The sequence below is a fragment of the Tasmannia lanceolata genome, unplaced genomic scaffold, assembly GCF_043159265.1.
Source record: "Tasmannia lanceolata isolate RefF3 unplaced genomic scaffold, GAP_Taslan_0.1 ptg000018l, whole genome shotgun sequence".
NCBI classification, from domain to species: Eukaryota; Viridiplantae; Streptophyta; class Magnoliopsida; order Canellales; family Winteraceae; genus Tasmannia; species Tasmannia lanceolata.
The window spans coordinates 58,796,932-58,814,382 of NW_027518695.1; the positions used below are offsets into that span (position 1 = coordinate 58,796,932).

A 17,451-nucleotide genomic window follows, 5' to 3' on the forward strand; every position below is an offset into this window, starting at 1 on the left:
CTGTTGTAAAAAGCCTCTTTGGATGCTGTCACATGCAACAGCAGGTCCATGAAATGCCTTTTACGATCTTCCGTAGCAAATCCCATTTATTATACCATCAAGGGCGAGAATGGAAAACCAAATGATATAAAAGGTGAGATTGCAAAGATTTTTGTTAATGTTCATCAATTTATGTTTTTTAAGGTGATAGGGTAAACTTAATAATCAAAGAGAAATTTGCTTTTGAACGGAGATATGTGGTTGAGCATTTTATTTTCCCAAAAAAGCTTAAGAAATATCTGTGTGATCATTATCAAACTGTTTGAACTGATCACTTGCAACAAAAGTTATGTGCAAAGGATTTTATTTTTTTTGTTTGATGGGTATGTGCAAAGGATTACATAAGAGCATTCCTTTTACACATTTATGTTTCGGGAATTGATATCAACACCACAATGTTTTTTTATGATGTGCGAAGCATCTTGGGATTTAGCCTTTAAAGGGCTGTCAGAAGAATATTACAATTGTCAAAAAGCACTAACAAGCCATCTAAATGCTAAACGGCAAGATGCTTCGCTCATCTTATAAAAACATTGTGGTGTTGATATCATTTCCCTATGTCTATTTATATAGAGTTTGCATACAAGATAACGATGAGACATGGAGATAGTTGTTGCATTAGTCAGAACAACAATCACAACAACATTTACCTAACTGAGAGAGAATTTACAGCTGAGGAATTGTATGTGTAAATACCCGAAAATACCCCTTATTAAAATTTGTTTTCCCCTTATTAACGAGCGGCGTTTTTGTCATCAAGTGTTAGAATTAGATTGGGGCTCTTTTAAGGAAGCCTATAAATACGACCTTTTGTGAAAAATTAGGGATCCAAAGCAACGATCGGAGAAAGAAAGAGGAGATCGAGTTTTGGGATCGGAGAGTGAAGATCAAGGTAAGAACTATGTTCTTTATTAATTTATGTTCTTAGAAACCCTAAAGCAAGGATTTTGTGATCTTGAAAAGATGAAAGTGAAGGCTTTGATTTCGTTTAAGATGTGCCTTGGGACTGATCTCGGGTTCCTTAGGATTTGCTTTGTTGTGGAATCCCTAACGAGCTCAAGATCGGATCGTATTGGTTTTTAGAAAAGTTTGTCTTGAAGGGTCCAACCAAAAGGTTTAGATTATTTTTACAATAATTATATGTGTCGATTCGAGCGTTAAATTAGATTAGTTGGTTTCCTCTCGTTGATACGAATCCAACGGATCCGACCACACTCGAATCGGAGCTAAAACGAGAAAGTTTGGTCCTGGAAGTTCTGGTAAAATTAGGGACGAATATGAAATTATCGTAAAGAAATTGTGAAACTTTGAAAATTCATAACTTCTTCGTTTCTTGTCCGTTTTCGACGCTCTTGTACTCTACGGATATGCCGAAAATGAGTACTTTCTGTTCAAAATAGTTTCAAAAATGTTTGGAGACTCTATATTGACGATAATTCCAAAATACTAAAAAGAAGCCTAGGACGGTTTGCCGATTCTTTTCCGAAGAGGCACCAAAGGGTGTCTTGTGTCAGTAGGAGTATGTATATGCCTAATACGAGTGGAATTAATGACGAAACTCCTGGAGAATATTGGAAGAGCTAGACATTAACTCTGACTAGTGATTTTTTAATTGAAAGTCAGTACTTTTGGATGGGTGCTTGGGATTACATAATCAGATTCAGTTGTTTTGACTTCTAACTGAAGCAGAAACATGGTGAGGTTGGTTGGATTTGAACTGCGTATCTAGTTTAGTTCATCCACTCTTTTTTCTACAATACTTTTGCTTATTAGTGTTTGAGAATTTTAGTATCCAGGGGGATAGGGTTCCTAAGATTTTGGAAGTCTAGCTAGAAGGATTTGATATCTCCACCCCCTTGTTTTTGCAACTGTCCAATTACTCGCTTTATTTAGAAGCTCTCATCATCTACGGAATGTAAACAGATGCGGAAGGTACCAAAACACAGAGGTTGATGAGAAATTGGGAGGCAAGAGTAGTAGTTATATGCAAACTACGAAGAAGTGAGAGTAGTAATAGGAGAAGAAATACTTGTACAAATTAAAAATGGGCAATAATATCCCCATTCCCTTGTTTTGATATGGCAATCCTTTATTAATCCTAGTAAGCTCTATTAGGATTGAGGAATACTTGGGCGAATTTATATAATCAGCAACCCCTTTGTTTAGATATGGCACTCCTTTATTAAGCACCCTTTTTTATTGGCTGTTAATAGGTTTTTGTTAATTGGAACTGCCTTTAATAGCTACTTAGAAAATAGGAGATTTTATGAGGTGAGCGTCCGTGAAGTCCATTTTCTCAAAAAGTAATGATCCAAACCGTTCATTTGTTCGGCCACATCATAAATATGCTGCACCCCATAGATATTTTCCTAGGGGTGCAGCGTATTTACGATGTGGCCCAACAAATGAACGGTTTAGACCATCCTATGAAAATATTGGACTTCACGCGTGCAATACAAGATGGATTTATCTTTGTTGACTTACCAATTGGCGGTTAAAAAAAACTGATAGACATTTTGCATTCAAAGCCAATCCAACTGTTAGGATTACTTGATGACATCTTCACTGTAGAGTTGGGACCTGTCACAGGCGTAGCTCACAAAAAAACCTTTGTGAGGGCAAGATCCCTTGGACAAAAAATCAGCCGCAGAGTTTGCCTCCCTCCAAATATGAGTGAATTTGCAGGCTTCAAATTGCCGGAAAAGGTTTACAATATTTTGAATCCTCATATACTGTTTCCATGGCTCCGCCATTGAGCCATTGATGATCCCTACTGCAAGTTCTGAATCGGATTCAACCCATACACGATTGACCCCATGTGCTAGAGCAAGTAAAAGACCCTTTTCAATAGAGCTGATCCATACGAGCTAAAACTTGGGATTTTTTGGATTCCCTCAAACGTTGCGTCATATAGGGTTCGGCTAGATTTGCGGACGACCTTACATCAGCCGTCCTCCAACCGTTTATACGATGAGTTCGTCCATTGGGTGGACGAGCTGATCCATACGAGCTACAACTTGGGATTTTTTGGATTCCCTCAAACGTTACGTCATATAGGGTTCGGCTAGATTTGCGGACTACCTTACATCGGCCGTCCTCCAACCGTTTATACGATGAGTTCGTCCATTGGGTGGATGAGCTGATCCATACGAGCTACAATTTGGGATTTTTTGGATTCACTCAAACGTTGCGTCATATAGGGTCCAGCTAGATTTGCGGACGACCTTACATCGGCCGTCCTCCAACCGTTTATACGATGAGTTTGTCCGTATGTAAGTGAAGATCAACTTACCCCTAATCACATCTTGTATGTGCAAGTCCTTTCTTCTTGACTACATCTACTGAGTTGAGTCATACGGGGGTTGGACATCTTTCACCTCCTTGGACCACTCTTGGTATACCATTTTGGTCAAGCGATGTTCGGCCTCCAAATGCATTTGTAAAATCCTTTGAAAACCTTTTAATGTTTCATAAAACATTCCGATAAACCTTTAATCAAATCTGCCTAGCTAGGCTATTTAATAGGTCTCCCGCTCTGAGAAAATTGTAGATGTCAATTCCTAAATTTTAGGGTGAAGAATCCCTTGTTGAGTATCACTATTGGTCTCGAGGGTTTGTTCTAGGATATAGCTCTATCCCAATGTGACTCTAAACTAGAATCACTATGAGATAGACTAAGACCCTAGAACGGGCCGACAGACCAATAAGATCCCTCAGGTCTAAGGGCATGTGAACAAATTTATACTCTCTTGTCCACAAGTTGATCTTTATTTGATCAGGTTCAATTGTGTGATACAATCTTCTTGCTTAGGGTCCACTACCCAGATGACCGAGATAAGTCACCTCACGACACGTGCATGTAGGCAAGGCTGATGCTAGTTGTATACGGAAAGAGATGTCCAGTCTCTTTCCCAACTAGGAACTATTAAGGTTTGTATAGAACCGAGATGACATATCTCCTATCTCCTTGCTCCCTTGGATCTGTGAATCCTTTGAGCATGTCATTTCTACTATGCTACTTGGGGAGTCTCAATTCAAGTTGGTTTCTCAATTGGATAGGAATTGGGAGAGAGGAACAAGTATTTATCAAACTAAATTCTACTTTCTATAAAGGTAACAGGGCAGAACGAAATTTTCAATAAGGTATACTCCAAAATTCGTCCCCTCTTCTCCCCCCCCCCTTTGGAAAATCGTTTTCCATCTCTCTCTCTCTCAATCTCTCTTCCAAATGAAAAAGTTTTAAAGAGAAAGGCTTCTAATCAATTTCTCTGTTCTCTACAACAAAGGTACTAATTAGATCAGACATTAAAGAGGTGAATAAGAGTTATTCACATCCACAATAGTTTGAGCAAAGAAAAAGAATCCATTGGTTCAACTTGCGGGGTTCGTGACGTTCAGAACTATCGTAACCGTTCAAGGAGTAGATCAAGCAGCATGGTTCATTGATTTCTTCTTCAAAGATCCTTTATGTTTAATTAACATAATTAACTAATCTAGACTCTAGGATCTTGGGTAATTGTAAGATCGAAAAGAAAATTTTAAAGTTCTATGCTATTTTTGTTCCGCTGCGCATAGCGATCTTGCCGGAAGGGGATAACCTTCCTTCAGGCACTACACTCCCACTGAGGTCACCATCCTTTCGAAATCTTGGTGAATTTAATCTTTACAATATATGTACTATTGGTCAAACAACAGAACCTAAAACCCTTAATATTTTAAGATAACCTATGCAAAGCAAGACATGGTCATAGGACTCATTTCCTCTCATTTGTGGGTTATAAACTCTTACTTTAGCTAAACGACTCGAAAGTACACGTTTCCCAGCTTAATCTTCCTTCTGACCCATAAATCTTAAGGGGTCTTAGGCACAACCTTACTTGGATCACAATATACACGGGTGTTTTAGAGTTTTAACCAACAATCTTATGTAGCAGAGAGTTGCATAGATTATCATTATTGTTTTGATCTTTTAAGTCAAGTTAATTCTCGACTCTTACCTTATAGATCACAAACAAAGACAGGGCATTTTACCTCTGATTAGAGAGACACATATAACTATGACTAGAAAATTTAACCAAAATGGTAATACTTTCCACCACCAATTGTTAGAGTCAAAATATTCAAGATGTCAGTGTGAATGACCTTTAGCGGACTGATACTCAAGCTGACACCCTAAATCGATTAATCTTTGTATATTTTCCTTCAATGTATCCCATACCATTACTAGAATCAATAAAATCAAGCAAATCTAGAAATTTTCTTTTACCAATCTATCCTTAGATATGTGGTTCAAAAACGTGAGCCACTGATTGGATGAATCCTTGTCCACTCGATTTCTTTTATTTCTAACATTACTGATTATCTCATTCTAATGCAAGGTGGGCCAAGTCTGATCTTGAGAGGAGTGCAATCCAAGTCAATAAGGATTGCCTTAAAGAGAACCAAACTCACTAAATGGGAAATGAAAACTAAAGAGAATCCATTATACTTTCAAATCTGATTCATAGGCAAAGGAGTTTTTGTTTACTAGAATAAGGTTTCTAGTCCATATGAAACCAATATTCAGAAAGGAGTGGAGAGTAACAATGGATTCATCAACCACCTTTATTCTATTTTTGGATATAATGGTCCACTCTCCTCTACTAAGCCCCTGAGTCGCAAGAATACCTCACATAAAATTCTAAATGTGAATAACAATGCCTTAATCTACCCACCAATCTTTTACAGAGTACTTACTAAGTAGGAATCATAATATACAAAGATATGGTATTACCTTACCTTTCCAAGCCATATTGAACTTAAGGCATCCATACTTTATGTGTCATCTATCACTCAAGATAAAGGCATTTGATACCAAGTTCACTCTTTTTAATTTACCCTGCTAAGCCACTATATCTTCGGGACTCTAATGTTGCCTTTACCAGAACTCTTTTGACCACTTTACTTAATATTGCCGTTTAGAATAACCAACAGGTGTGAATCACGTACAACAAAAGTTCTGAATCTTAAGCCTTTCAGAATGTGCTCACAACTACTACTTTGGTCAATATACTTTAAGGTTATCAAAACACATCATAAGGGTACTTGCAAGTTCTTTGAATGATCCTAAAAAAATATTTTTTACTTATTAGCTTCTTTGTATTTCTCAGTCTGTAAACCATCTCAGATTACAACAAAAGGAACCTCCTTCATGATCATTATACTAATACTGACATTACACTCCCACTATTCATAAGCATCTTACAAATGTGAGTTTAGTGGGCTTGTCGTATAATGCACACTCTAGATTCATGTAATCTAGACCTATGCGGATCTATTCTATCACTTGCTCAGGTTATGACCCACTAAAGTACTCAACATAATCGGCATCTAGAAAAGACACCAAGATACCAACAGTTTTTAATACCACAGACACAGACTTGCAGTTCCAAGTATGCTCACTTCTTATAACACCTATTCAGTCCAAAAATGGAGTTTACTTAAGTCAATCCACGATTTCAACCAATCCAACTTAAAAGAATGACCAAAATGTACAAAACCACAGTAACAGATAAGTGTGCTTTTAATTGGATACCAGACATGCCACCGTGGGCCGTCCGTTGGGCCGTGCCACGATGTACAATGGGTTTCCACTCTAGAAAATACAATACCATGATTTTTGAAGAGACATCAGATGTGTCAACATGTGTCGTCCGTTGGGACGTGCCACGATAAACAATTTATTCTCAAATACAACAATCAGTCAATCTATCTTTAGGGAAAACTACTTGGATTGCCCAGAACCACAGAAACACAAAAATGTGACCTCGACGAAACATCAGACGCGCCACTGTGGGCCGTCCGTTGGGCCGTGCCACAACACAAACGATTTTCAATTCAGGCAATCACAATACTGTGATTCTAGTGTGAGACCAGGCGTGTCACCTTGGGCCGTCGGTTGGGCCGTGCCACGATACACAATTGGGTCTCACCCATGAGACCGACTAGGGCCAGATAACCCAATACTTGAGACCCACATCACCGTTGGGCAGAAGCACAACCCCAAATCAAGTTTCCCAGGCCTAACCTTCTCACATAATCTATTTGTGCAAAGCAACAGTCATCCGTTGGGCTGTGTATTGCTCTTGGACAAACAGATGCAACTGAAAGTGGTTAACCGTTCAAAATAATGTCACTATATGCGACATGATTCTCAATTCTAACCACTTACCCCAAGCGATTCTGGTTCCCAAGAAGAATTAAAGTTCTTTGTTCATTTGTTCATTCAAGAAACGATTAACCATAACAAGATATAATCCAATATACACTAAAATTTGATGAACAAAACAAATGAACATGTGTATATAAAACCAACTGTCAAGTTTTATGATATAACAAAATCAATGGATTAGGATTTTGAAAGATATACACAAACAAGTTACAATAACCAAAAGCCAAAGATTTTGGGTATGTTTGATACAAAAGAAAGTGTTTTCAAATCAAAAGTTTAACACCACAAAGAATTCAACTAATCAATTAAAATTCTTAAGTTATATGCAAAGCATAAGGCCTATAAATAACATTAAGGCTTCTTAGATTTGAAAATTAGAATAAAGATAGATTAAAAGATCAAACTGTTCACTCAAAATCAGAACTTGAAATGTTAGGGACTTGTATCCCATGGCAATGGGTATGAGGCTTAGGAATTTGGAAACAATAACAGATTAAAAATCCAACTTAATTAAGCTCAAAGCATGAAAATACACTGAAAGTGTATAAACCGGACCTCAAAAGCCAAAATAGATGACAAAATTGGGGTCAGAGGTTCAGGAAACCCCTAGGAGCAGTCCCACACAGCCGAAAATCTTTTAAAAATTGACTCAAAATCTAACATATAAACCCAAAACACAATAAAATATACTGGAACACGATTTTACTAAGGTAAAAGGCCAAAATTAACCCCAAATACGGACTAGGGAGGGTGACAAACCTCCATAACCGATCTTAAACATGGCACAAATGCCCAAAATTTTGACTAAAAATCAAACTTTTGAAGTCAAATTGTTTTAAAATTACACTGTAGATATGAAAACCGAGTCTCAAAACCCAACACGCGCCTTAGAATTGGGTTCAAGAGGGTGGGTCCCAAACCACTAGAATCGGTCCCACTTTTGTCCAAAACCCCAAAAAAATGGTCAAAACGACTCAAAAACCGTGGCTGGACCGGTCGGACATGTTCGGGTCGAGTCTGGTGAGTCTGGTGGTCCCATTGGGCCTGATGGGCCTTTTTTAAATAAAAACTGGGCGCGGTTCCAACTTGGATCCTTGTTTGGCCGGCGCGGCCCGGTTCAACCCGCGAAGTCCGGCGCTATTCATCTTCCTCAAAAAACAACAAAAAATTCTGAAAAATTCTAGAAAAATCACCAAAATTCGATTTACCATAGTGATCTCTAGAGACCTCGGATTGAGGCTCCTTTTGTGCCGTTGGGCTCGTCTCTCGATGAACTATGCTTTCACGTCAGAATCCCACCGGTTGGAGCAACCATTCACCGGCGACAAGCCGTTTTCCGGCGAGCTCCAAAACTCCCCAAAAAGTGATTTTCAATCTTTAAATTTGCCGCCAAATACATTTCAGGAATCGGATAGATGAACTGTTTGTTGCATTGGATTCGTAGTATGCCATTTAAGCATCGATCTGACTCTTGAATTGACGGTGGCACTCAAAATACAAGTTTTCACAAACCTTATCTCAATCAATTTTAATGTGATTTTCTCTCCGGAACGGAGACTCTGATACCACATATTAGTGTTCGATAAATAAGAACACTGGCAACAGATCTTTGGCAGCCCAACTTTGAGGAAACACAATAATAATATGGATTGAATTGAAATGGGAAAGATACATACCGGAAGCCATTAATCTTGATTCCTCTCTCTCAGAGTTTCTCCCAATTATACCCTTTCACAATAAAGGGTTACGTCCGTTCTTTAAACACTTAACTATCGAACTGATCTTGTCCATTGATCTTGCTAGGGACACACCTACCATTAGGATTAATTCGTAACAGTCTAATCACGTTAGGTAGATGTGCTAGTCATGTTAAGTATTTAATATTTTTTATTAGGGAAATGATGCTGACATATTGGGGAAATGATATATTTGCTACCTGTTCTTTCGAGGCACTGCTTCTAGTGTAAAGGGAGCACGCATAAAGTGGTGTGACCCGGAGAAGAAAAGGGGGTGAATATGTCACTTCCCTAACTCTAAGGTCTAATATGTTTAAGGGAAAAAATCCATTAAAATTTCCCATATTTTAAGGGTCTCAGAAATTTTTCCATCGATTTTATTAATTATTATTTATCATGTAGTTCCACCTATGTATAGTTTCTATTTATCATTCTTTTTTTTTTTCATTGTTTGTACAAATAAGGTGGTAAACAGTTGAATTCTCTCACGAATAAGAGAAATGATATGGTGAAAAATATTTACACAAAAAAGGTTTAGTGGGGCTCACCTATTTGATGGTGTAATTAGGGAAGTGATATATTCACCCCTTTAGAAGTAGAGCTAGCAGTTGAGTGAGTAGAATAGTTGGATGTCCAACCATCCTAGGATATGATAATTTCCCAGCCCCATGCCCCCCATCTAGTAGTCAATCCCAGAACATGGTAATGTCCCAGCCCCAGTTTCTCATTAGCCTAAATCCTACCGATTACAATCTCTCATGCAATCAATGATCAAATAGGCTCACATATGTACAGTTTTGGATTGGCCCAATTCAGAGCTTAGTTTAGCCAAAGCCACTCCAATCACGTTCCTCCCCAAACCCCTAGCTCTATTCCTCCAATGCCACAATTCCTCCACAATCAAATCCCTCAACATAGCTCTCTCTCCTCGCACTCAAATCCCACTCCCAAATTGAACGTGTATGGCTTTTTGCTTGTTGGGTTCTTGTTATGAGCTGAAGGAGATGAGGGAAGAGGCAAAAAAAGGGCGTATGAGAGGGTTTGGAGCTTTGTTATGAGGGTTTTTTATCTGGTTTTTTTAGTCTCAATTTGGGAGCTTTCCTTGGCTGAGACTATGGTGGAACAGGTACTAGCTTCTCGTAATGATGTTTATTTTGATTTTATATTTCTGTTTTGCATATGGTGGATTGATTGTACTGTAATGTATTAAGTAACAAGATCTTATTTTGCTTCTTGTTTTGCTATTTGGATAAATTCTGTCCATTTTCTGGTTTATTGAGTATACCAATTTTTTTTTTTTTTTTTGCATAAAGTAGTGCATCAATCCATGGTTGTGAAGGATTTTGACCTTGCAAATGATAGCCCATTTCTCCAATGCGTATATAGTGTTAAATATCTAGAAAAAAAGTGGCTATTTGTGTTTCTTGGTTCATCATCCTCGCCAATTTATAAGGGATATCCAAACCCTCTAGGAGATTATTAGATAAGTTCAATATGGGGACTGTATCGAGTCACAGTCTTCAAATCTGAATTGTTTAATATTTCCCATCAATTAGTTCATGGAGAAATGGGTTTCTGTCATTAAGTAAAGAGGAGGCCTTTCTTAGTGTTTGCCATGCTCTTTGTTGTGAAATTGATTTGGGCTTGAAACTCTGTTGACCACAATTGTAAACCTTTTCTTCCATGGAAGTATTGATGAAGCAAGGTGGCCCTCTTCCTGTCAGCAATGTATGTGGATTTTGACTTCATAAGTACAATGCTCTCATGTCAATTTGCTAAACAATATCTCCAATATATGCCAAATTTCCTTATCATTCTCCTTACTGTCTCACTATTATCTGGTCCTTGAAACTGAAATCTAAACTGGGGCAATCCAATTCCAATGACTTCAGATTTCCCAATAATTGTGTGGAGAAAAATATGACTTTCTGGCTATTTGCAACCACAACCAGATTTGAGGAAATAGAAATATGATGCAATACAATTCATCATTTTGCATATCTCAATAGCAGACAGACAAGAATAAATCAACTATTAAAGAAAGAAATTACTTGATTTATGATTTTGGGATAGAGTTGCCTCGCCATAAATCTCCTCCCTCTTTTCTTTCCTCCATTCTGCAAATTTGTTGGCTAATACCTCAGTATTTATTTTCAGTTCTTGTATCATATGATTTTTAAATGGATATTACAGTAGGCTCTCTAATATATATATATATATATATTGAATGGTCCTCTCTAATAATTTAGTGACACAGAAACCCTGCAATCTCCTCTTATTGAACTTAATATCATAATATTGATTAATACATCAATCGAAGAAAGGAAGTATGGTGTGAATCTCATACTTTCTTAGTATTGTTAACAAAGAGATCACATGCAAATTACAAAGAAAATGTTCGACTGATAATGGGTGGAATGCTACCAATTAGGACATTGAATGGCAAATTGGTGAAGGGTGGAATGTTTTTAAGTTATAATCAGATTCTTTGGTTGCATGCTGCACTTTAAGTCAGTATTTATATGGGATGTGGGAGGTGCCTCTCCTTTCCTTCTCCCTCTCTCTGATGCTCTTTTGTTTTTACTTTGCAGGTGAACTGAAGTTCTAGGTGCCATACTTGATCTTTTCAGCAATCCAGAAATCAGGTAAAAACTAAAAAGCCATGGATACTCTCCTCAATTGATTTCAGAATATTAGATTGGTTTTTGACTTTTTTGCAGATATGTGGGTGTTGTTCATTGCTTATATGTATTTGATCTATTTTTGGGTGTCGTATTTGATCTATTTCTATTTTTTTGAATGGTATTGATCTATTTCTCATTGCTCATTTGTTCATTACCATTAAATCATAGGTTCATATATAGCATGGTTTATTACTTGTCTGAGCCCATTAATGGCCGGTGGCTAACCAATCATTGTTGAATGTCAAACAATCTATATTTACATTATGTTTGAATTCATTCTTTTGCACATCTAATACATTTTTTATTCTGGAAATGGTCCAACAGATTCTTGTCTAACTGTTTCAACAAGGGGCGTCTCATTGGATCTATGTCACCCAACGGCATTTATAATTACTTTAATTTTGCACTTTTCTGTGTCTCTATAAATGCGGTTGGATGACGTGGATTTAATGGGCCCTTGGGACTTGGTTTTTGCTATGGCACCCTTCAGCTTAGCATTCTTCTCAAGGAGGAACCCCTTCATCAAATAGACCCATGATACAAATCGCCATTGTGGTTCTTTTCCAAACCCGCTTATAGTTAGCCAAACACTTTTTGTGCCCTAATTGGAAAACTCTTGATATACAAAGTAAAATGGGAGTAAGAGACAAATATATTAGAGGGTTAAGATCAATTAAATCCATGCTGAATAATCATGTGCTAAATGACAGAGCTTGCATCATGATATGAATCATTAGATTATGCTATAAATAGAGTGTGCCAATACTTTATGAAGAGCTTAACTGAGTAATGAAACAATCATGTAAATGAATTTTCAGAAATAAAATAGGGTTGTTGTTGTATCCATCCATCAGAATCGATGAAAGATATGTTAGTAAATTGCTCTAGCTCCGCATTAGTGAGATGCTTTTCCCACTTCACTCTCCCTGAAAGGTTGGAACCTGCTCCAGTGCACCCATTCTCTACAAATGTTAAAGTATCCCTGACAGAAACCAATGCATAATTTCTCAGTTGAGATCGTTAGTTTAATCGCACAACCGATAAAGAACATAAGGAGAGAGATCTTATACATGTGCATCGGCGTCATGAGGATCCCATCCAGCGGGAATGATAACATCATACATGACTGTTTTGGAAAATATAACTCTTGCAAAACCTACCCATGGTCTTCCAAGGTACACCTTACCAGTACCATTTATCGTACAGTACTTGAACACAAAACCATTTGGATCAGTTGCCTTCATCCTGCCTTTAGCTGTTATATAATCGTACTTTAATGACGGTGTCGAAACCAAATTTGTATTTAGTTCACACAACTGCATCACAAACACGATATTAAAGTTCACTAATAGCAGGCATGATTACTATCTTTATGTTATAGTTTGTAAAGTAGAAGACTATCAGGTGTGAGCTGCTATGATATGCTCTACTAATATAGCTCTTTTATTTGAGATTTGTTTTTATTTTTAGTTATAATTGTATCCTAAATGTGGAGATGTCCACATCAACAAATAGCCCACCTTTATAGCACCTTAACGAGTGCCCTTAGGGCACTTAGAAAAACCCTAATTTTTATCTTATATGTGGAGACGTCCACATCAACATATATCCACATTAACATATAGCCCACCTACAATAGTTATCCGAGACTTGCTATTTATAGTAATCACATCCCACCTTTAGATCAATCTAACTATAGATATCTTAGTGTACCTCATAAAGAGATTTGGCCAAAGCCAAAGATAAAGTCGATGGAGCCTTTGATATAGCAATTCCTGAAATAATGGCGGCCCAACATATCGCCCAGTGTATCTTGAAAGCAGATAAAACTACAGTTGTAGAAAGACGATTTGTCGCCTACATCAGTGCGGCTACAGCTTGCTTTGCAACATTTTTGGTCAGCCAATTATCATTGTATGTGTTTTGTTAAGGCCAGAAGTTGATAATAATTAGTAAAAAGCATAATCATGCTACAAAAGAAAATCATACGATACTAGTAGATGTGTGCATATTTGGAACTCTAATCTTGGCCATAGCGAGTGTTTGCTCTAAGGTTTTCATTGGCGGTCTAACCACCAGTACATATATAATTTTAACTGGCGGTCATTAAATAAATGCCGGTAAATAAAGATACAATGGGATTAATGATCACCTGTGATTCACTATGGCGGAAAAAGGGATTAATTTATTATTTTTTTGGTGGGGTCTCCTTTTGTCAAATGAAAAAAACATATTTACCGTGAGTCTATTTACTACTGCCAGTAATTGTATATCTTTAGGAGCGGTTTACATGACCGTTGGTAAAAGTTTGCCGGTAAATCTCCAATTTCTTGTAGTGAGATTTCTAAATAAATGTGGGGTAAAAGCGTTTTTTTTTTCCTTTTTTCTTATATCTTGCTGAGTTAAAGGCAAGGTTCTATGTTCTCCTCTTGTCACTAATTTTTCATATTATAGAAGCTTTAGGTGCGAAAAATAAGTTGTTTCACCTTGAAGGTTATAGATCTGGCAACGAAATTATCTGCATTAACACGGAAGGTGGCACTCTCCTCTGTGTTAATGGAATCACCCCAAGCAATTGTCATATCACTGGCCGCATGTCCTTCGAGCAGAATGAATGGTTTATCCTTAGAGATTGTAACCTTCTCCTTATATACACACACATATTAACATAAATATATAAAAGCAAAAATTGGACTCATAATCAAAATATCTTGTGCAAATAAAGAAATGATAACAAATAGTAATTAAGTTAGGTGATTACTGATAAAGCACAGGATTAACTTTTATACGAATCCACTGATTATTATTTGTCGGAACTGAATTGATGGCTGCCTGAATTGATCTGAACTTTCCTTGGCCGTTGATATCTACAACAATGGTATTCGCAACGATTGGGGCACCTTCTACATGGGTCCAACTTCCAAAACAGAACAAAGTAGAGAGCAAAAGGATAAAACAGAGTAGCACAACAACGCCCATTTTTAGTGAGTGATAGAAGTATGCAACTTTGTCCTTCAAGAAATCTGTCCAATAACTCATAGAAAGAAGAAAAATAAGGAATATACACTCAGACTACCATTCACTAACTTCTACATCACATGTTCTTCTACTTGATTATGGGTATTTATATATAAAATAGAACAAAGAAGCATCATGATAGCAAGTAATGACTTTTTTTTTTTATATTCCAAAATAAGCAATATAGCTCTAATTTTTTATGTTTAGAAAGTCAGGCAAACCACGTATTCCGATTATATACAAATTTAGTGGAAGATATTTACGTTCCTAAGGTTAGAAGATATTTAATTGCTACAAAGAATTTTATACTAGAAAGTATTAAACAGGTCAAGGGCAGTATAAGTGTATTATGTGTATTGAGAGAGGGAACATTTTTTGCTCTATTACTTAGAGGGAGAGAGAGTGGACGCATTATTTATGTTTGTGAGAGAGAGGACGCATTATTTGTGTATTAGTCGTTTTGATCGAGGGGACGTTTCTTGTCTATTTGTTAAGGGAGAGAGTAAGATTTTTAAGGCCTATATATGTAAGTAGGGATTTACTAAGCCAATTTCGCGGGCAGACATTTCGCAACTGGCTTTTTCACGTGAGAACCGACACTCAGGTTAACATTTTGGAAGATTTTGACCTACTCAATTAATTTATATGAGGTGGCTATTCTCACTTGCAAAAAAGCCAGCCATGAAATAGATTTCCATGAAATTTGCTAGCAAGTCCCATTTAAAGTATAAGATTTTAAATAACGTGCGCGGGGTAAGTCGTGGGAATGCCACATTTCCACTAATTTATAGCATGGATAGATTTTTAATAATATGCATTATCTCGTATTATCCTTTAATTTTAATACGGTGGCAGGGGTCCACCTAACCCCAGCTTACCTATCTATCTATCTATATGTGTGTGCATTCACTTAATTCAATTATTTGTACATACAATATTTAATCACAATATACAATCATTTAAATATCAACTCCATATGTCTGATACGAGTTTATGTATGGTGTCCAAGCAATCAAGGTGCCATCCTTGATATTTGATCTAAAAACAACTGAGTTTTTAAGAGGCGGCTGTTGAACCAATTATCAATTATGGTACTTTTGTGATTTTTTCGTACCCCCATCATGTCCATGTACAATTTAGCCTAGTAAATTTTTGAGGTCTTAAATAAAGTTAGGGGTTTACATGCATGACATCCCACACACTTACATTAAGATAGCTAAATCCTTACACTTGCAGGGATTCCAAATAAATTTATGAAGTAAACATTTGGCTCTCTTTAGAGAAATATGCAACAATTAGGCCATGTTTGGATTGAAAGAAAATATTTATGTATGCATATATGTGTGTATTTGATGAAAACATGGTCTTCCATGACGAAGATGAAGCCACGGAAGAGTACTTGAATCAGAGGGAGCATCCTAAAACCCTACGAAGATCCGAAAGACTGAAGATTAAAGCTGCAAAAGAGAGAAAGTTGAGGGCAGAGCTATAAATAGCTTGTGCTAGGATTGTAATACAGACAAATAGCTATTGCTCGTTGCATTTGGCATTGACATGTGGCATGCCATGTCATCAGTCCAACTGGACTTGAGCCGTCCTCGATTCTAAGCTTTTGTTCTTAGTTGTGTCCCAGCAAATCAACTAGATAATGAATTAGACATTGGATAAAATCTTGTACTGTTCCTTCTTAGATTCAAACCATTTTCTTTGTCACAAAACTATTGGTTGGATTCTGTTCTGGAAAAACTTCTTTACTTGACTGTCATTTCACAGGATCAGTTTTTATTCATTGGTTTTTAGTTCTACACTACAGTTAGACTACACAATTCACAACTCTGTTTCCGTCTTCTGAATTTCCTTTCTTCAAACACTCTGAAAATGAGACCACTCAATTGAGAAGATGTGGGATACATCAGACTCAAACAGTCACATAGTGTTGTTCTTGTGTTCTTACTCAAATACATGTATATTCTACGTCTAACATCACAACATAGGCACTTCTAATGTCTTTCTTTCCAAGTGCTTAAAACACACAGAGAGATACGCTGCTTCAATTGTTGAGAGTTGAGTTTCTCCACTAAATTTTGAAACTACGTGAATGAATTAGATTCCTATGGTGAGAATTTCTTCTTTTTGTGTCCGAACTACCTAATCCATAGTATAGTTTTAAAGACTTTGTTAATTTTGATTAATTTATCCTTTAGCAGCAGACCAAGAGTCCATTGAATGCTCCAAGGTGAAAAAAATATCTATCGCTATGCGGTAGGAGACTAGGTTACTAGTTATTTGGGATTTTTTTCTTTTTGGAAAGCCGGTGTTGGGTTTCTTAATTTATTTGGATTTTGCTTCCTAAGTATAGTAGGATTAGTATCTTTTATTCTTTTCTTTCCACTAGGATTAGTATCTCATTTTTTCATCTTAAGTCCATGGGAAGTTTTACTTTTTTATAGCATTAGTTTTCTATTGTTGTTAGTCTCTTACGTAGGCAATAGTTATAACATGGCTATAGCTAGTTGATTTTGTATGATTTAGTTTCTTTTTTTTTTTCTATACTATAAAAGTGTGTACGTACGTGAAAAGGAATGAATATTGAAGAAAGCAAGAAATTCTCTCTCTCTCTCTCTCTCTCTCTCTCTCTCTCTCTCTCTCTCTCTCTGTGTGTGTGTGTGTGTATGTGTGTGTGTGGATCTAGGGTTCTTCTTCCTAGTGGATTCAAGGGCGTACTTTCAGATCGTATGCTTCGGCTATGATTTTTTTTAATCCG

The 17,451-nt window shown here is 36.9% G+C and overlaps 1 protein-coding gene and 1 long non-coding RNA gene across 4 annotated transcripts in view; both read left to right on the forward strand.

Annotated features, from left to right (window-relative positions):
* The window catches only part of LOC143850537 (receptor-like cytosolic serine/threonine-protein kinase RBK1), a 115,294-nt gene that overhangs the window by 63,123 nt on the left and 34,720 nt on the right, over positions 1-17,451 (forward strand). The window lies entirely within an intron of this gene.
* LOC143851492 (uncharacterized) overlaps positions 1-17,451 on the forward strand; it is a 59,055-nt gene that overhangs the window by 25,888 nt on the left and 15,716 nt on the right. For 2 of the 3 annotated variants that reach the window (XR_013236359.1, XR_013236358.1), the window contains exon 3: positions 11,577-11,630. This is a non-coding gene — a long non-coding RNA (uncharacterized LOC143851492). Of the gene's footprint in view, positions 1-11,576; positions 11,631-16,066; positions 16,163-17,451 lie in introns of those variants that run through there. The other variant, XR_013236360.1, reaches the window with a different exon arrangement.